This window comes from Opisthocomus hoazin, chromosome 28 (genome assembly GCF_030867145.1).
Source record: "Opisthocomus hoazin isolate bOpiHoa1 chromosome 28, bOpiHoa1.hap1, whole genome shotgun sequence".
In the NCBI taxonomy this organism is placed as follows: domain Eukaryota; kingdom Metazoa; phylum Chordata; class Aves; order Opisthocomiformes; family Opisthocomidae; genus Opisthocomus; species Opisthocomus hoazin.
Window position 1 is genome coordinate 4,324,473 of NC_134441.1, and position 20,961 is coordinate 4,345,433.

The 20,961-nt window shown below is 40.1% G+C and overlaps 1 protein-coding gene across 2 annotated transcripts in view; it reads right to left on the reverse strand.

Annotated features, from left to right (window-relative positions):
• Positions 1–20,961, reverse strand: part of LRRTM4 (leucine rich repeat transmembrane neuronal 4) — a 679,501-nt gene that overhangs the window by 306,680 nt on the left and 351,860 nt on the right. Inside the window, exon 1 of one of the 2 annotated variants that reach the window (XM_075444812.1) lies at positions 13,143–13,320. The exons of the other annotated variant lie outside the window; for it this stretch is intronic. The gene's annotated coding sequence lies outside the window, so the exon portion shown is untranslated. Of the gene's footprint in view, positions 1–13,142; positions 13,321–20,961 lie in introns of those variants that run through there. 2 annotated transcript variants of the gene reach the window in all.

Below are 20,961 nucleotides of genomic sequence, written 5' to 3' on the forward strand. Positions count from 1 at the left end.
GCTGTTGGAGTGGGGCCAGAGGAGGCCCCAGCAACGATCGAAGGGCTGCAACGCCTCTGCTGTGAGGAGAGGCTGCAAGAGCTGGGGCTGCTCAGCCTGGAGATTGCAGCCTTTCAGTACTTTAAGGGGGCCTATAGGCAAGACGGGGACAACCTTCTTAGCAAGGCCTGTTGTGATAGGACAAGGAGTAATGGCTTTAAACTAAGGGAGGATAGATTTAGACTGGATATAAGGAAGCAATTTTTTACAGTGAGGGTGGAGAAACACTGGAACCGGTTGCCCAGAGAAGTAGTGGAGGAAACTGTACTGGAAACATTGAAGGCCAGGTTGGACGGGGCTCTGAGCACCCTGATCTAGTTATAGATGTCCCTACTCACTGCAGGGGGGTCACACTAGCTGACCTGTAATGGTCTCTTCCAACCCCAAGCATTCTATGATTCTATGATTTCCAAGCACAGACTGTCCCTACATTGTATTCCACGTACGTGCAGTGCCAAGCACAACTGAAGTTTCTTTCCTGACTGGAACTTCAAGGCATCTAAAGCAGTACAAATAAGCAGTCCTGTAAGTAAGAGACAACAACACTAACAATGCACCACAACGCTCTTTACATAATTTTTTCTAGACTTCTTTGTATTATCTTCTACTATCAGAATCGCATTACTGTTCTACTACTAAAAAAAAAAAAAAAAAAAAAATCTTTTGCTACAGTATATGCCTTGTCTTGAGAAGTCCAAGTTTTAGCCTGGGTGACAGGGAGAGAAGCCTTTCACTACATGGAAATGAAACTAAGATCTGAAAATACGCCATGGAATTTCACAAAGATATTCCTCAAATATGCAACGTGTGCGAGCAGGGCCTGTCTGAACAGAAAATGTAATGGAACTGAGATAATACTTTGTAGCCAAGAGGAACACAGGCCAAAAATTGAAATTTCCAAATGTACTCACTGTTTTGCAAATGTCTTTTGCTTGTTTTTAATGGAAGTTGCGAAAAATTCCTATTAATCTTCATTTCCTCTCCTCTTCCCTTTTTTTGGTAGGCTAAAACCATACTTCTTCAAGAACTTGCTTTATGGGCTACTTTCCTGTCCTTTATACCTTAAAAAACCATACAGGAAACACGCACCCCCTCAGAACTCCAGCATATTAATGTAGCATTTTACATTTCCCATTAATGTCATCTGCTCGCCTGAGGAGTTCTCCTTCACATATTGTTTCATCATAGGAGACGTTGCCAATGTGACCTTTTCACGCAGCTGTACTGCAGTAAGAAGGTACTACACAAAGACAGTTGGAAGTAATGGCCAAATATGATTTTCATTTACAGTCATGTCAAAATGTATTTTCATCCTAAGCAGGATAGAATGTTGAAACTTGAAAAAAATACTGGACAAAAACCTGAAGTATTTCAACTCGCATCAAAAAATCCTCTGGAAACATTTCAGTTTCTTTATACTGATAAATTCTATTATATTAAAATACCATACAGTATATAATATATGAAATAGAAGGTTTTGAATTTCCATAACTTTTGCATTGAAAAAATAACACTAACATATACTTCAGTATCAAAATCTTTTTGCCCTGTAATACTGTTCCATCAAAAAAGAAACCCAAAATACTGACCAGAATAAGAGTAGCCAGCACATTTGAAACTGTTTTCTTATATTAAACAAGCAGTTTGCCATTTTAGCGGCTTTGCTATGACCTGTGCTGCTCCTGTCAAGGCCACGTTCTCACCGATGCTCAGCTAACAGTAGCTGTCTTTATTCCCCTTAGCAACCCCGGGGTACAATGTTCTTCCATAAGTCTGCCCTGCTCAGTGTGGTATTTTGTGTTATGCTGTGACCTCAATCATATCCCTTATGAGACTCTTTATTCTTCTTTTCACATTAAAGTTTTTCTACCAGGACTACTTTAAAGACCCTTCCTGCTAAAGTTGTCCCTCATTCCACTTCTTTTTAGGTGAATGGAAGAGCTTCTGTCAACGTTTTGGGGAGCTAAATGTAAAATCCAGGAGTGATTCATGTAAACACCTTGTGTACAAAGCTTTCATCCTGCTGCTATGTATGCCATGAGCATCAGCAGCAAATCTCCCTCAGATTGCCGTGGTCTACAATCACCCCTTAAAACATCTGTACTCATTTTCAGTGGAAATTTTAGTTCAATCATTCATCTAATTGCATAATGATTATCACCTCTGGCATATTTAAACTTCCATCCCCTCTCCAGGCTAGTGGCTAGGAGGGAAGGAAAAGGCAGCCTTTAACTGAATCCAAGGTCAGCATTTAAAACTCTCTAGCCTATCAGTGCTGGAGGCCTATTTAATTTCTTTTAAACTGTCAGTTAACAAGTATAATCCTTGTAAATAAACCAACTCTTGTGTGAACAGGCTCTTTTGATACTTAAGAATAAGGCTAAACAAGCAATAAGAAACATCTGAAGTTTGATGTATTAATCAAAGCACGTCTTCTGTTCTGCTTCTGAGCTGGCAGCTAACAACAGCTTCAGTGCACCTCCCAAATGGCCTTTATTCTTGAATGCTTTATTAAAATACAGTATTTTATTTAAAGTTGGGAGAATCAAACTTCATTGTGCTTCTCTGAAGTCTCTATCTACCCCTCTTCACAAAGGAATACATTCATAACTTTCCTCTGAGTTTTGGAGAGCTCCCCTTACTCCACCTGCATTTTACTCAGATTAAAAGCACTAGAATCAATCTACTGAGGTTTAACCATTACTTCACAGCGTATCATCAACAAGCCAAGCCTTCACTATCTAAAGACTGGGATTTTGGTACTCTGGTCCAATGAACTTGCTTACGTGCTTACTATGCTTCACAAGTCAACGCCTGCTGCCCATTATATTTTGGTTATGCGAACTTTCAGCAGTGGCTGTTTATTCTTGACATGCACATTTTCTACATGACAAAGATAAAATTAACTCTTAAACCCCATTTGCATAGAAACCTTCACAGCTATCCCTACCCAAAACTCCCTCTCCCAATCACTCTGATTCAAATTCATCATTTATTCACAAAAAACAGTTCTAGAATTAAATTCAATAAACCTGACTCATTTCTGATACACCTTTTTCTGCTTTTGGTCAGCATTATCATTAGGTTATAACTTATGAGGAATACAGTGAATTCACATTAATTGACTAACTGTTAAGAGATCAAGACAGTAGTATTAAAATTGTCTATGCAGTCAAGGTAAGTACAATATTGAAAGTCCCAACATAAAAATCACAGACATTAAAGGTCTAACATTTTCTGCAGAAATGTATGCACAGTTCTTACTGAGACTAAACAAGCCCACATTCTACTCTTCAGGTATAAGGCCGTCCTAACACTCATAACACATACAGTGTTTTCGTGTTATTCAAGTGCTAAATTTGGAGGAAAAGATAGCTGTTTGGGCTCTCAGAAGACACGGATGAGATGAAATCTCTGTTTAACTTTTCAGATAAAAAGTAATACATTTTCACAGAACAAAAGCAAGCTGTGAAACATGCTGTCATGAGACTCCTCCGAGGACTAGAATTTAAGGTCAGAAAAGAAACTGATACAATTAGCAGTGACAATAATCAGGGAAAATATTGAACAATCATGTAAAAATGGCACTTATGGGCAATATTTCATTAGATTAATAACTCAGCTGAGACTGGACCTTCAGAGCAAATCTTCCTCAAAGGGGTCTAAAATCAAAGTCAAGTACATATTACTACTTGGCTGGAGGAGTCCTTAGGGGAACACACAATTGTCTTTTCACAATAGTCGAAACTCTAGGCTCTTGACGGAACAGCCACCTTTCTAAACACAAGCAAAAATATGGTCCTATCTGCCCGATTACTCAGGCTTTCAGGATAAACTAAGTGGAAAGGTCATCATACGTCCATGCTCACCTTTGCAAAGTGAAGACAATGTCTCAGTTATCTGGGCTGTGAACAGTGGCAGAAATGAGCATACTCTGCTTTAAAACGAAGTCTGGGGCACACATGCAGAGTTCTGAACTTTGTAAGATTGTGAGTCCTTGTGTGTCATCTCTTTATTTAGAGTCTAGTCCAACATTCATAAGCTTCAAAGTCAAATTTAGACATGAGCAGAGATAACGGGTTCTCCCCTATTGTTATTAAATTGGATCATGACCCTAACCAGCAACAATACCTTATTTGGACTTTCGCACAAACTGACTGATATAGATATCGTCATACATACAGGTTCTATGACACTCAACAGAGGTACACCGAGTTTTATAGGCATATAAAGAGCTAACAAATATCATGCCAGTAAAACTGTACTCAAAAATTATACTGCACAGTTCTTAGGTTTTGTACAATCACTAAAACCTGTGGACTTACACTGTAAATAGCTTCCCTTCAAAGACAGTTTTAACACATCCTAACCCATTCTCCTTAAAATTAAATGGCATCTGCGCTGGAGTTCATAGGTTGTGGTCCAGCTATAACATAGTGGTACAAATATATTTAAACTAAAGCATCAAAATAACAACTGGTCCAGCCTATCTTGTTTTACTTTCAATTTTGCTGTAGCAGGCTGTTAGAGTACTAAGTCAATATATATGCTTTACTGTGATGGGAGATGGAAATGTAAACTTAGCCCTCCACTCCGGCCATTAGTCTTTTTAATGATGTGAACCACAAAATATGCTAAGATAGCATCTCATTCTGCTCATTCTGCCTGGGCTTGAGTCATAGATGCTCAGTAGACTCCCGATTTCTTCGGCCTTTCATTAAGCTGAAGTCTAGATGGGTGTGAGAGCTAAAGGAAAAGGATTACAGGGGTTTATTCAGTGCTGTCAGAGAAAGAAAATCCCTGTTGCACTGCCAGATGCATTAAACTACTGATCTCACAATTGCATAAAATTATCACTGGCATTAAATCTATGCTAATTCAATCCAGAGCAAGGAAAAATGATTTAAGCCAGAACCCTTTTCCAATGTCATTCAAAAGCCCTAATTAGAAAAGTGTTCCTTTTCTCCCCTCACATTCCATTATTGCAGGTATTATTCAAAACGTATTATTCCTATTCATTAAGCAGAATGAGAACAACAAGGGAACATTTGCGTATAGTTGAGGAACACTGTTTAGACATACTTGGCCACAGTTTTGTTTTCTTAGAGAAACTTTAAATTCATGTTACATAGGTTCTTGCTTAGCATTATTAATGGAAATGTCGCAAAAGTATGTTCTAAAATGAACGCTAACTGCTACATATGTAATTTCAACCAGCTGAACAGCGAAATCTATTTCTTCTTTCCTTTGTACTCCTCCCTCCTAAACTTTCAGGAAAAGAGAACTTCCACCAACAACAAAAAAATTCCTCAGTGTACACACAGAACTGCGAAACAAATCGTGATATCCTCAGACCACAACACAGAACTTCACAGAAACACACAAATGCACCAATGCACACAGCACCTGAATTGTGCTAAGAATGTAACTATATCTGAAATCTAATAGCACTACTAGGACTTCCATAATATTTTTACTATGTACAGATCTCAAAACCTTTCTACAGAAAGATAATCTGTATCATTTACCTGTTTTATAAAAGAAACAACCAAGGCTCAACAGGATGACAGAATTTGCCCACATGATGACTACAGCAGTGACAGAACACAAGACAGACTATGTCCTATTCCTTGCAGCTACTACAATCAGACACAGCGCAGAAGGGAGCAACAAACAAAAGCCGTATGTTTTAGACAAAAGGATATGAACTCGAATACTTTGAAGCTCAGAGTAATGTTGAATTAACGGTGATTAGAAGAGACTTTTCCATCAGGGAGATTGTTCTACAACTGTTTCTACAGAGGCCTATTGTAGGCCTTGACGTTCCTCTCTAACGCGCTTGCCATACATTCCTGTTAAGACCGACTATCTGGCTAGACAGATCACTAGTCTGATCTAATACGGCAATTTCTGTGTTCTTAAGGGGAAAAAATAAAAAGTAGTGCAATAACACACTCCAGGGAAAAATCTAGAAAAACCTAAAAATTAAAATAAAAACATAAAAATTGCAGTAAATTCATTTTCCCCTCCTGTGTTGCAATATGATTTTATGTGCAACATTAAAGCTACAACATGAGTTATCCTTTCAAGCCTTACTTGAAAGTGGCTGTGACTAGGGGCAGGCAACTGAAATACACCAATCCTGGTGGAGGAACCGAGTTTATATCCGTTCTAATTACATTCATAATACACTCATTTGAACTATCGTAGGTATTATTTAGATGTATGCTTTACATTCTGTCTAAAATAAATTGAAATAAAAATATAATGCATAGCTGAAAAATATACTCTGTACAAAGTACTGTATCTCACTGACAAGTACTTAAAAAAAAGGCTAAAAGTAATAAAAATTACTGCTAGAAAAATCGAAGTGTTCCATTCCTAGATTTTATGGGGGCAATAAAAAATGAAAAAGCAGCTCTAGTTAAGCTAGACTGATGAAGTGATATACTGCCACGAAAGGCATTCAAGGTTGTGTTGAAACAGATTTAAAATTGATATATATCAAATACAATAATTCTGGTGCATATTAAATAGAGTCTAGATAGAATGCTAGTGCAGACTTTCACCAGATGAATGTAAATTAAATAAAAAAATAAAGTCTGAGCCAGACAAAATTTACCATGAGAAAAAGCTTTGATGAAGCTGTTAACAGCAGATTTAACCCATTATATACGGTGCATTTGAGCAATACTGAACACTTTATTTTATTTGCAGGCATATCAGGAATGAACTAAAAACTCTTTAATTTCTTTAATTGTAAGAAAGCAACGTTTCTAAGTGGTGTGCGGAAGCACACAGAACAGTTTTGCCTTTTGTCAGACCAACCAGGTCTAGTAGAAGATGTCCCTGCTCATGGCGGGGGGTTGGAACCAGATGATCTTTAAGGTCCCTTTCAACCCAAACCATTCTAGGATTCTATGATAACTGAGGGAAGGCAGTCGTGGGTTACAAGTGATTTCCAAGGCCGCTTTCTGCAGGCAGAGCTCAGAGAAACCTACCCTTCTCCGGGCGGCGGTGCGCTTAGACACCTCTCAGTGACAAACACGAAATGGGTGAGTTGATTCCCTTTATCCACTTCTATGACTCAGTGGTAGGTAGAGCAGTAGGCCAGTTAAGAAGGTTAGCGCTGGGAGTGAGACTGAAGAGTGTTAGATTTCATTTTTATCGTAGAGCCAATGGAAGCCGAGAGCTACCGAGTACTTTGGGTTCACACAACACAAATGAAAAACAATGCAGGACCATTAACATTCTGGCCACATGCTGTACGGGTTCAGGTTATGAAACCTCATTTATTCTCTTAAGCAAGATGCTTTAACGTAAATTCACTGGGAAGAATGAACTGATCTTTTCAACGCTGCCCAGTATTCCTCTTCCTCCTACTGGAATTAGATAAACTGAAGAACAGACTTCAAAAAAATCCTAATGTGGCTGTCCAAAATACCACAAAAAAAGTTTAAATTTTGCATTGTTCTGACACACACATTTGCTTTGCAGTTACTCGTTCTGAAATTCATCCTCAGCAAAGGACCAGCACAACAGCTACACGCTACTCTGGTAATAAAGGAACTAGATTTTTATTAAAAAAACAGTATTTGGAAGCAAACAGGCTTTGTACTCCTCCGCCACAAAGAGGAGGACTTCAGTTGCATCGCATTTTCACAAGGATTTAGGTAGTTACTCTGATCAGGATTAGGAAGAGCTGCCATCACTTGCCGTAATAGAGGCCCCCAGAGCAAACATAGCAATACTAACCACATCCCACTTCTTCCTACAGAAGTCTTGCTTGTAGCTGTATTACGCATCACCAGCTTCATTCCTAGGCTTAGTACGTTGCTACTGTAGCGGTCCTAATACGTGAATAACTCACATAGAGAAGTAAAGAATCGTGGCCTCAGTGCCCGAGCAAGAACACTTTCCCCCAGCTAGTTACATTTGGTGATGCCCACACCAGTGTGATTATCTAGATGGGTATTAGCACTATGAAATGGATAAACTGTTACCGACAGCTTTCCACCTGTATCCCAACCCAATAAGCTCAGGTAGCCTGAAAAAACACAGTATCAACAGGCACCAGTGACAACAAGCATTCTGTGCCTACAAATTTGCTCAATCCATCCACATGGAGGAACGCAACTGATTTGTTGACAGCAGAAACTGAGAAACACTGTCAAAGATAAAGCAGGCTAGTATCTGACTGTCTAAGCATTCTATATCATTTATCCTGAAGAAATTGCTACTACACTGTCGGCTTCTTAGACGGCACTTGTACACGCAGACAAAGCAGGAGTCTGCTTTTGAGACGTTCACACTTATAAATGCTCACGAGCCTAAGACATTCTGCAAAAACAAGTTGCTCTGTCAGATCAAAAATGGAAAGCACCCAGGCCTTACGTACACTAGGAAATGCTGAGTTATCATCAACAAATTGTTATAAACTTGCTTGCTTGACTACTGATATTTAAGAGACACCACTAACCCCTCCTCCAGTGGACCATTTTCCACTTGAAATCATATGAAAAAAGCCCATGTGCAGCATGCGTGCGTACAATTACAGCCTGCCCCAGCCAGTCTGGTACCCAGCTAGTCTTACAGAGAGCTGCTTCCGACCTCTGCATCGAGCTTCCCTTGAGGTAGTTCAGACCCAGCAATTCTGGTCTCATCTCTTATAGGCATGGAAAATGGACTATTCCCTCCCTTACTGCACAAGCCTTTTATATTTTTGAAGACTTAAATAACCCTAAGTTCCCACATCAAGCCAGTCAGGCTTCTTTTCCTCCAATAAAATACTGGTTTACAATACAAATATTTACCATGGATACAGGAGAGAGAGCAAGAGATTGAGCTGTCACAAGTAGAGGCAGCCTACTAGTTGTTTTAAGAATATGGTAGGCATTTTTGGAGCTGTGATTTACAATAGAACTATAGAGAAGTGCTATAAAGGTCTCTTTTTTTCTCCTCCTTCTACTTCAGTGTTACTGAATCTCTTGTGATTCAATATATTGTTAAAGCCCAAGCTCCAGAGTTCTTTGAACAGGAGGCAGAAGAGAGGACATTTTCAGTGCTCGTAACCGCAAAAAAAGGATTTGAATCACAAACCTCCAAAGACCATAAAGCAGATAATTTCCATGATTTTTAATGCAGCCTTGCAAATATTTGAGCCATGCAGAGAAATTACCAAACAGCAATTTTAAAATAAATAGAAGACAGTATGGGATTTAAAAAGAGATTGGACAAATTCCTAAAGGACAGATTCACTCAGAGCATCAACTGCGAGATAATAAAACCACAATTGCCTAGACAACACCTTCACCTCCTTAAGTTTCTGAACTGCTATTTCAAAGCAGCTGGGGAGAAGTTTCAGGAAAAGGATCGCTCGCTATTCCTTATTTACCCTCGTCTCATATTAGTTTTCCTTAGCACCTAGTGTTAGTGTCAGAAGTGGGACTGCTGACAAAGAGCTTTATTTATGATCTCATCTGATCAGTCATGTTCTTAAAGTAGTAGATTCAAGGTAGAGCACAGTAGTCAGATTCTTATTTTAGATCAGAAATGCACAGAAAAATGCATTAGTTAGGGAGCAATGAATTGGGATGATTCTTTCTCCAACATTGCTCTTCTTGCCCTAGAATAGTTTTGTGAAAGCCAAAAAAGTACAAAGAAAACCTTGCTCAGCAAAGATAAAGTACTTAACTGGAAGGATTGTATTATTAGTAAGAAGCTTCTACAAATTGCTACCACGCATACATTTCCCCATTAGAAAGAAAATTATCAGTAAGATAGTCTGTCATATTTGCCAGGCAGTAATAAAGAATACAGAAAATCTAGCCAGAGAAAAATATCTTGTGCAAACGCTACAAGTCACCACTTGTTCAAGCATTTTGGCATTATCAGATAGTTGGGTAGAACTTCGCTGTATGTTGTAAACTAAATGTACAACTACAGTGTGCTACATTTAAAAAGCAAGAACCTTAAAAAAAAAATGAGACAAAGCACAAGAGACAAAAGTGAACTGACATGCCTCTGGTCATGTAGTTACTCAGTGACAGGGTCAGACATAAATAGTGGATTCCTAACAAGTTCATACTGACTAGCTACAATGAAACATTAGCATGGCAATTATCAGAAAAACCACAGCAAAAGCATCAGCAGTACACAAACGTTCCTGTATTGGTTTCTGGCCTAGACACTGCTTGTTAAATTTATGACTTTCTTTAAGATCGTAGATGAAAGCGGTTTATCTCTAGGTATAAAATAAATATCACATTAAGGAAGATCCAGATAGAAGATACAAAGGCTTGAAAATCACACTGGAATAAAGCACTGTTCGGATAAGAAATCAGTCTTTTAAAGTAAACCAAAGGGATTAAATCAAACTCTGAAAGACGACGAGTAAATGATAAATGACACAAGACTGTAACTAAACTAAGTCTTTGGTGTCTAAATGAAATATAGAGGGCTGAGGAGATTATGCAAATTGAAATGAATCAGACTGAATCAAGACTTAGAGCTGACGTGAAGCGTGAGGGAGCATGCCGGATTCTGAAGCCAGAGCAATTATACAACCTGGGATTGAATAGTTGACCAGAGGATAAAGGATGGAAATTGCATTTGGTCTCCAGAGTTCTTCAGGAACAACAATGTAAAGTAAAGGAGGAAGGGAGCGTCCATCTCCACAGCTCCATGCAGGGTTTTGGGATGAGGGGCAGAAAAAAGAAGAAAAAAGCTGTACAAAGCATGTATTATGGCTTGCTTACTCAAATACAAGAACATTCTTAATTCTTAGCAAGCCAGCTGAGATCCCAAAGCCATGCAGGCTCAAACTAAGATTCTTCAGCTAATGTACTTTTGAAATTGCATTGCAGTTGCTTTGCCCTGCAATTCACTTCTGGATTTAGTAGACTGTTGCATATTTTTTTAAAAAATAGTCCCAAGACAGATTGTTCTGCACCATTACGTTTGATCACTCACTACAATTGCAGTTCGGATTCCAAATTTCTTAGAAGAATTTCAGAAGAGTTCAGATCTTGACTTCTGGTTTATTTCCCCTCCTCCAACCACTTCGATAAGTATGTACTTACAGTCACACAATAGAACAGAATTAGTAACACAGAAGGTAAGCAATGAGTTAACTGATCCAAAATGCTGCTGTACTTATTTTATTCACTATTACTAGGAATTACAAATCATAATACAAGAGTCTTTTGACCTTTCAAATAACTGACGCAGTCTTTTGCAAGCTGAGCAAACCACCCTCCCCAAGAACACAAGGAAGGGAAGGACGAAAGTCAAGTGCTGCAATTAGCTGCATAATTATTTTCCCCAAAAAAATGTGCAATCTTCACCTCTTCGGCACTGAACGGCGTCACCGGGGCTGCTATCATTAAGCTGCCATCGCTGCACTATCATTATGGGGCTGATAAGGAAAGACAAACACTTGGAGATCCACTAGAGGATGAGTTTATTTCCCATCTTCCCTCAGCTAATGTATTTATGTACTTATTTTTGTGGATGATGGGATTTTGAGGACAGGAAGGAAGGTCACTGACATTGGAACCAGCAGGGATAAGAAGCATTCTTCTTAACAGGAATCGAGTCTGATGCGCTGGTAATCATTATACGTTAAATCCTATCTTTTTTTCAGTCAATGAAAAAATCTCATCGACTTGAACAGGGTCAAGATTTTACTCCAAGCTTGCAGCTGCTTAGACACCACAAGAATAAAGTCAATACAGGAAAGCAGAACAGGAAGGAACGGGAAGAAGGGATTCCAAGTCTTAAAAAACCATTGCTTTAGTGAAACTCTTCCCTGAATCTACAGGGAACAACTATACATCAAGAGGGTCCAAGTTACCCGATACATCTGAAAAAATAAGCTGGATAATACTGTTTGCATAATGAAACAAGAATAACTGAAGTTGTTTAATTATTGTTGTCCCAGAAGTATGTCATTATGTAGTGTGTATTCACCCCTGGGTATTTCTGATCTTGGATGGCATCTGAACTAAAGACTCAGTAACGCAGTATTTGCCACATAGTTGACATGCATTGAATTATATTTGCATTTGTGGCTTATTTCAATAGCTTTCCTTCATTCCCCATTATTTCTCAGGCTCCTGTTTACTGCTCATAAATAAGGTTTTCTTTTTGTTTGTTTGTTTCAAGTCCAGAAAAACAGCTGCAGGCAGAAAGGGCAGGATCTCACCAAGGTAGACTCGCTCATACAGAAACACCCTGGAGAATTTCTGGCTCCCCAAACAATGACAAAAAAAGGAAACAAGGAAATTCCCCACAATTGAACACCTGATGCAATTTCATACAGAGAATGCTAAATACTACAGACAGATTATCTGTGTTTACAAAACACATGACAAAATGTTTAGCAGCCCACTGTGGTATAAACAGACAGGGACAAATGGAATCAAAACAGTTTCAAGTCATCATGCAGATGTGAAAACGACTAATTACTTTTGAAAGGCTGATTTAGTGTCATGACCTGTTGAGAGTAAGGTGCAAGTGGATGTTTTTGCAGCCAGAATCTCTGATAGCTATCAGGCATAGAATTGAGACTAAAAGTTTGAGGAATTGAGTCACTGAACTAAATACTATGCTACTACTATCTATTTACACCAAAACCAAGATTACTCTTCATATTACAGCAACAGAAGCTCTTCTCCTCTATATTACATAAAGCAAGTATGGACTGGAGAATAAGCACTAAAATCTAATTCAGGAACACTGGGTTTTCTTCAGATGTGTTTGGAATCAAGAGGGGGCAGGGGAAGCCAAAAAAAAACCAACAAACTAACAAAAAAACCCAAACACCCCACCAACCAACATCCCTTACTTTGTCATCCACAAAACTGATCACACAAAATTGTACCTCTTGGCCAGCCCGAGGTTTACCAGGCTTCAGTCTGAGGTAGAGCCAAACAAGAGAAGTTACTGCAAATATTATTAAATCTTAAATTTTTAATAAAATGTCCACAAGCTACCTATTTTTTTTTTTTTTTTAGAAACCATTTATCTGAGAAAGCAAGACAGGTCATTAAGTAGAGAAAGGAAAGCAAATTTACATGTTTAGACAAGCCAGAGTGATGTACCTGGTGTTAACTGTACGCCAGCGTGTCTCACACAGCAGCCAAAGTCACAGCAAACCTTAATTCCGCAACAGGCATTCAGCATTACTCGATCTTCACACTAACAATAGGTCCAGAACAGGATGCTTCTCCCCTACTCTCAAGTCCGGGGTGCCAGTGTGCAAGAGGCTGCAGTCTTTCTCCAGAACTATTGCTGTCATTGCTGAAATCCTAGATTCTTCTCTGAGATTCCCTTCATCGGTGTTACCATGGCTCCCGTTGCTGCTGCATTTTTACTCATTACAGCCCACGTTCCTGTTCCGCGTTCTTTAAATTTCATGGTACTTTGTGAAATACACATTGTTTTGTAGTATTCTGTATCTAGTAATTATTTACAGAGCTGCACATCTGATAGGATAATGAAGGATTACTTCCTACCTCAAAGCAGGGCCTTCTTTTAAAACTTCCTCTTCAAGGAGAATCATAGTAAGAAAGCATTGCAGGTTGTGTGCTCAAACCAAGTCTCACAACTTCACCAAGACCAAGCACCCTGACAAGGAGCAGAAGCCTTCAACAAGAATTAATATGGCAATATATCATTTCCTCTGAAGCATTTGCAAGTAGAAGGAAGATACTGAACTGAGCTTACTACATTGGTCAACATGTCAAAGTATCTTAGGAACTTCATACACGGTTAGTCATTTATTATCTCTCAGCGTAGATTTTTTTTTTATTATTATTCTGAAAGGACCAGAAACACAACTACATTATTGAACAGGTGTACCAGAAAACATAAGACAAAACCAAAAGACAACGTATCTTATACAAAGTATAAGGTAAGTGCACCACTGGCCCAAAATTTCGCGTGTTTGCATCTCAACCAATAAGCTGCACACCGAGGCATTCGTTCTTTTGAGCAGACCTGGGATCCTCAGAGAAATTAGCAGGAGTCCTCCAGAGGCACAAGGAACAATGCTCGCAGATCTGCTCGCAAGACCCAAATCCTTACATCAAGCAGATGGGTTTCATTCATTGCCAAGCCCCTGCAGATCCTGCGGGATCCACATGACTTCAAATGTTACTGCTAATTATTCTGCCCACAGAACAGTAGGTGCTATGCAAAGACTCAAGCCTAATGCTAAATAAGAGCACTCCTGTCTCACTGGTTTGAAGTACAAAATACCCACAGGAGAAGGACCACTGGGGGATATGAGTTTTTGCAAGACTTAAAAACTTCAGGAAAGTAGTCAGTGACATTTTTTTTCTCGAGGCCACACAGCAAAGAGAAACTCTGAGGACATGCAACTGCCAAGGAACGGAACACAGTAAGAACATTCACAGGTTTTGAGAGGTTTGGGGTTTTCTTTACAAAGATAGAAAGATTTAGTTATTCAAAACAAAAAAGAAATAAAGGAGCCTGACAATTAAAGTAACTGATAAAAGTTTATGGTGTTCTGAAATATTTAATAGAGAATGCTGAATATTTTATGTAAGAAATATTTGTACTTGCAACAGAGCCTTATGTTAATATACAGAAATTAATACAAACATCAAACCTAAGCTTTCAAACTCCCATAGAGGTAGCCAAGTAAAGGGTTTATCCTCCTCTCCTGACGCTTTAAAACCAAAACTAAGGCCCACGTAACTAGACTTTCCCATCAGCATGTCTACCCATAGCTGTCCCAACAACACTAATCATTAGCTGCTCATCAAAATCTGTTTCCAAACATCGATTCTTTGGCATTTCATATCTAGCCCTGACCATGGCTACTTCACTCTTAAAAGACCAGAAAGAGTGGCAAAGATTAACTCCAGGCTTCTGGTTCTGTGTTTCTAATTGAACTTGGGTTAATAGGCACTTTTAAAAATAACCAGGCTTTTAAATAATTACTGCAGCACTACATTTTTTTCTAAGAGAATACAAAGCAAACAAAAAGGTGACTTGCACATAAGTTTACAAATGGACCTAAAGCGCCAACAATATTCCCTTGTATTGCATTTTTTTCAGTATTTTTCCATCTTTCTGTGCCATACTTCCAGCCCCTAGTCCACGAGTCCTGTTCAAGCTTAATCAACACTGTATTAATGCTGCTAACACTAATACCTGAAATCCTTGGGCAAATTCATACATCTATGGGGAACGGAGAATCCAGGACAGCTGATTAGGGAATAAATAACTTCAGTAGAAAGGTAAATATGCTAATTATTTTAATTTGGATGCTGCATCACTATCATTTTTGCATCATTATCAACATGTTTTCTAAGCTAGTAATTAGGCTTTCACTGTCCACAACTGAGTCGTCCAAGCCAGGCTACGAGATGCAAACTCAAAAAAACCCCCAGTTTTCAACACACCTGCAGTTTCAATTTTCAGCCCAAAGGATTCCCTGCCCCAGCCTACTGGACAGAACACAGCTTCAGCATCAGGCAAGGCTGTTCTTTGAAGACTCATACATACTACTGCAGTACTGCTCTTTCTAGCAGAACTCTGCAGTACTGGACAAAAAAAGAAGCCATTGAAAAGTAAGCCAATTTCCAATATTAAAGAGAACAATAACAAAGACAATATTTTGGGAAGTTTTAACATTTTTTTCTGTGTGTATAACACACAATTGGGTAAAATTAGTAAAAGCATTGGTATGGACCTTGTATTCCTTGTAACCTGAAGGAGAAGACAAGCAGAATCAATTGCAGTCATTACATGGTCCACTCAGTATCACCTCAATTTTAGCCACAATTTCCAGCCTTGCAATGACATAATACATCTCTGCTAAGTTAAAGCAAGAAGATAAGTGAAAAATAGCACTGAAGACTTACTATTCTTATCAATCCAGACAAAGTCTGAAAGGCAAATCTTGCCAACACCCATGAAAATGCAGAGCCTTTCTAGTAGACCATTCTTAAATTTAAACTACTTCATATACACTTCACTATAATTAACAGCAGATCTGTTCTTCAGACATCACGTAGCACTTCTCTGGCTGAAGGCATGTTCACAAAAATCTCAAAATAGCATTAATATGCAAAAATCATTTTAAGTGTCCATAAATAAACCTCCTAACCACAAAACCTGGTATCTCATTCCTTCATAAAATAGAATGAGCTCTCTTAATTGAAGCCAAATAAAGTATTTCTCCGTGGGTATTGCAGACCACATCTATTTTCAAAAAGCAATATGAAATGCCATCTAATTTCTAGACTCTGGAAGGCATAAACTAATTTGTTTTCTTCTGCATGAAGAGAGTCTTACCTTATCAAGTAGCATCACCCTACATCCTCTCTGGCTCAAAACCATTTTTCCTCTCCACACTGCAAATATGAGCTGAAAAAAAATTTCATATCAGTGAATTGCTATTTTTTGCAGGGTTTTTAGTATGATCATTACATATCCCCAGCATAAACTGGAACATTACTGTAACTTAAGTAACATGAATTGCTCAGTTTGTGCAACCAACTCTAATTTGTCCATTCCCTTTCTTTCCTAATTAGCCCTGGTATCGCCTTAGGAAAGATCAGAAGAGGTTTTTTGTTCCTCTTCTAAGTATTTTACCAGTTTTCAGTAAGGAGGATGATTCTTCCCATCCAGTGCCACACTGCCACTTCACAAACAGCGACAGCAAGACATGGAATGACTTCCTCCACAGCTGTGCTGGCAGTAGCCCCTACCCACCTCCTCCATCAGCGGTACACCCTCAACTGTCCCGTGAGCTCCACGCTCGTTCCCACTGTATCATTAACACCAAGTGCTAGGTGTTGCTTTGCCTGCTCTACCAGGAAACAACTTCTACTAAATATTTAAGCTTTCCTTGGTAGCCACCAGGACTAATGACGTATTTTAAAATGAAAATAAATTTCCTCACAATCACACAACTATAAAGTCTTAAACGTAAAAAGCATATAAGCTTATGGCAAGCCATAAAACACTAGCAACGCTGACTGGGCTTTTAGCAGTTCCACAAACAGAAACATTTAACAGAAGGCCAGGAGAAGTCCAAGGTAGGCAATAAATCGCAACAGGATAGAGAAGAGCTACTAGGGTTTTGCTGCTGTACAATAAAGAGCCACTTTTGTTACTTTTCACAGCCCTGTTTTCAGACCAGCTCACCATGAAGCAGACTAACCCCACTTCTCATTAAATGACAAAGCAATGCTCGGGGTGCTCTGGTCGAGCTCCTGGTCGGTGTCAGGCTGCCCGGCTCCAAGGGCAGGGTCAGAACCCGCAGCAGGGAAGCCTGCAGCCTCTCCCCCAGAGAGCCATTTTGTCCAGCATTTCCACAGCACGTTTCCTCCACTGTACGGAGAAAGCCACCGCTCCAGACCTTCCCAGCCCAGCTCCCCACACTCAGCCTCGTACTTTCCGCCTGAAGAGGGTTCTCCTCGCCCTTTGGGACAGTTTTTTTCTGTCACACACAGCAGTTTCCCTCTCTCTCACGCCGTGACACAGGCGCCCGGCCCCGCCTCACCACACGCCCCTCGCGCCCTGCCCCCCCCCTCCAGGCGAAGCCCGGCACGGCGGGCGGGCTGGGCGCCAGCGGCGCGCGGCGGCGGTGGAGCCGCCAGGCCCCGCCCCGCCCGTCGGGGTTTGAACCGGAACCGCGCTCCCGCTCCGCGGCCGGCGCGGCTTCGCTCCCCTTCCGCGGGCCGCGCCTGCAGCTGCACAGGACGGGAATCAGTTCCTCGGCCCAGGCGGCAGGCGTGCGGGGCAGAGGGCTCCCGCGCCCTCGCACAAGCCCCTGGCAACGATCAAACCCCTCCACCTCGGGCAGGGGGGGGGGATCCGAGCAGGCTGCGCTGCTCTGAAACGCTCGCAGTCCCCAGTCAGGCCCAGGAGGAAAAACGTGAACTTTCTGGTTTGCGATACCTTTGCAAATGCAGGCAAGGCTGCCAGCTCTTTCTTCAACGCATTTGCCACAGAGTAATCATTTTCATCAAATTTAACCTGGAGGAGACTGAAAATCATTCAAACGCAGGCTGATCCCTTTGCAGGATCCTGTGTGAGACATCTTGCTAATCACATCTGAGCTGCTTGCGATCTATAGAAACCCCTGCAATAAACTCAAATAAGTGACTTATTAGGAGGAAATGAATACTGTTAAGGAGATCAAGGGGAATCTATTGCTATCATTAGTGAAAAACAAATCATTATATGTGCCTTTCTCTCTCTGGCTCTCCCTAGAGAACTAGTCATGTCTACAGGGCACGAGTATAACAACAGCATTTATGTTAATATACTTAACTGGAGCTGGAAAAATAAATATCTTTTATTCATAAACAGAACCCTCACCCCGAGGCAGGAAACTTGCTACACTTGACAATATCATCCAACAAGTACAGTTCTCCTGGCTTGGAAAGAGAGACTTCCAGTGTCCTTGCACACCAAACACATCTGAAGGAGCAAAAAAGCAAAGTCTAAGTTCTGGAACAAGAATACGATATTCCTAGTGCAGAGCTATACGTCACGTTATAGAAGATGATTACATTTCCAAGTGGACTGCTTTGTCAGAAGGATTATGGGCATCACATGTAACAGGTTTGGGAAACATGATCGAGTGGATGAAGCTCTGGAAGAGGAATGCAAACAGGGGTTTGATTTCTCTTCACTTTGCAATCCTGAGCAAGTTCTGCAGGAAACCTCACCGGGTTTTGTACGAACTGCAGCTACTCGCCTTCGGGAGGTGCTTTAAACAGACAGTCTCTGGGTAGCTTTCTCAAGCCCTGCAAACTGAAAAACACCTTCGTCAATCAGGGCAGAAATCCTAACTAAATTTCAATGTTGGCTGAAGTATAATGTTCTGTATTTAGCATTACAGCTTAAGAATGTGTATGAAGTACCTTAGAGAACTGCATGAGGAAAAGCATTCCCGAAGAGCACATCACGTGAGATCTGTCACTGTAAAGGCTGCAGTCGCTTCGACTGCATCTACAGCCACGGTCTGCTCCGGCACCAGAGCAGCTTCCTTGCTGCAGCTGTGCCATGTCAAGACTCCTCTTTTCTGTCTGCTGTTTCACTCACGCCGTTGCATGCACTGCCTGGATTTAGTTTGTAAGTATTATTAGGGAGACCTGGCGAAGGGAACAAAATCGGAAGCAGTCTGACAGCACATAGGTGGCATTAGGCAAAGAGCAGCTATCTGACAAGTATTTTGGAGAGGATGAGGATTACATCCTGTTATTACGAAAGGATACAGAGGGGTTTTCTCCAGATGTCAGGTGGGCTGTTGAAATGATGAGTGCTGTTGGGGCACTGTGTTATCAATGATGTTGTGGCATCAGGAGATTGCCTACATAACACACTGCCTTCATAAGCTAAAAGAACGAACCAGGTCTAATTAGCTCAAGTGAACTGTTCACAGCTATACTTTTTCTGGCACTCAAGCTAGCACCCTCGCATACACAGAACTCTGCGGTGAAGGCATACAAGCTCATTCATCACTATCTCAGGTATCTCTGGAGCCTTGAATAAAGGTCTTATTATTAAAATTCCAGTGCCTGATCTTGACTGAAAGGCCAGGCAGACAATTACAGTATTTACTGTTGCAGTCTTCTGTCAAAGTGAAACAAAGGTTATAATCACAAGGTGCTTGCGCTAAGTCAGATTCCAGTCCTCCTCTTGTATTAAATTTTGCCTTAAATTCAAAACTATAACTCCTTCTCCTGATCCTGTCATTTGCTATGGAAACGTTACTTCTCCGCACTCGTTCTGCCCTGTCCTTCATCAGCTTCTTCCCTCTGCTCCTTTCCCCCTCCCTTACCCACTTAAATTAAAAATCTTGAGAATACGTCTTATGCATTGGCAATACATTAACACAACTTCATCCTGGTCTCAAAATCTGCTACAGTGCTCCCTCTATAACAAGTAATATTTCTCCTTTTCTGTGAATTTGTCTTTAAAAGTACGTCACTTAAAAAGAAGACAGAGTTGTTTTCTTTAGCATATTTTAAGCATATACGCAACAATCCTGCTCACCTCAGTAAAATAAAAATGCATAATTGCCAGCCTCAAAGCCATAATTTGCATTAATATTGTGAAGTAAACCTCTTATGCATGCAGTGCCATAATGGTAGCCTCAGCAGTTGTGTCTCCTTTTAGGTGGGCAGGGAAAAATATTGCTGCACACATGCATCATTGCTGACCATCCTCGAACAGAACTTCTCTGATTAGATTTGGGAACTGGCAAGGAATTGACTTTATCTATGAACTCCATTTCCTGGATAATGTTATTAATTTATTCATTAAAATGTTATCAAATTATTGAAAAGAAATCTCCATCCTGAGTGTTAGATAACAGGAGCTCTGCTTCCCATCTCAACGGTACATTCACTTTAACAGGACTTTTAACTAGCAATATTGTTTAGTGATTTTATTATTACGATTATTCAATTCAGCCAAGCTGCTTTTTTTTTCCCCCCTTCTTCTTTGCACTCTGTTTGCACTTTTTAATGAGGTTTTAATCTTCCCTGACATGTTTATTCAGGTTCTTTGTGTTACAAAAGGAAAGGGCCTTAAGTATAACTGAGGAAATCAATGCTTTTTTCAACCTGCGTCCAAATCTCTTTCTAATTCTCCTCTTCAAATATCCCTGAGCTGCGGGGGGACACACACAGAGTTCTAGAGAATGTATGCAAGAAGGTTAGTTTTTTAGATTAATTCAAACAAAACTCAAATTCTTATGGAAGAGCTGTGAATTCTACAAATGCCCATAAGAAGAATTAATTGATGGCAAAATTAACTGGAGCCTTCAGAGATTCACAGCTAAACCTAAAAAGCATTTTTAAGTAAAAATGCATTAAGCAGCATGGCAAGCCTTAAGCTGGCATTGGTCACAGCAAATCAGCATGCCCT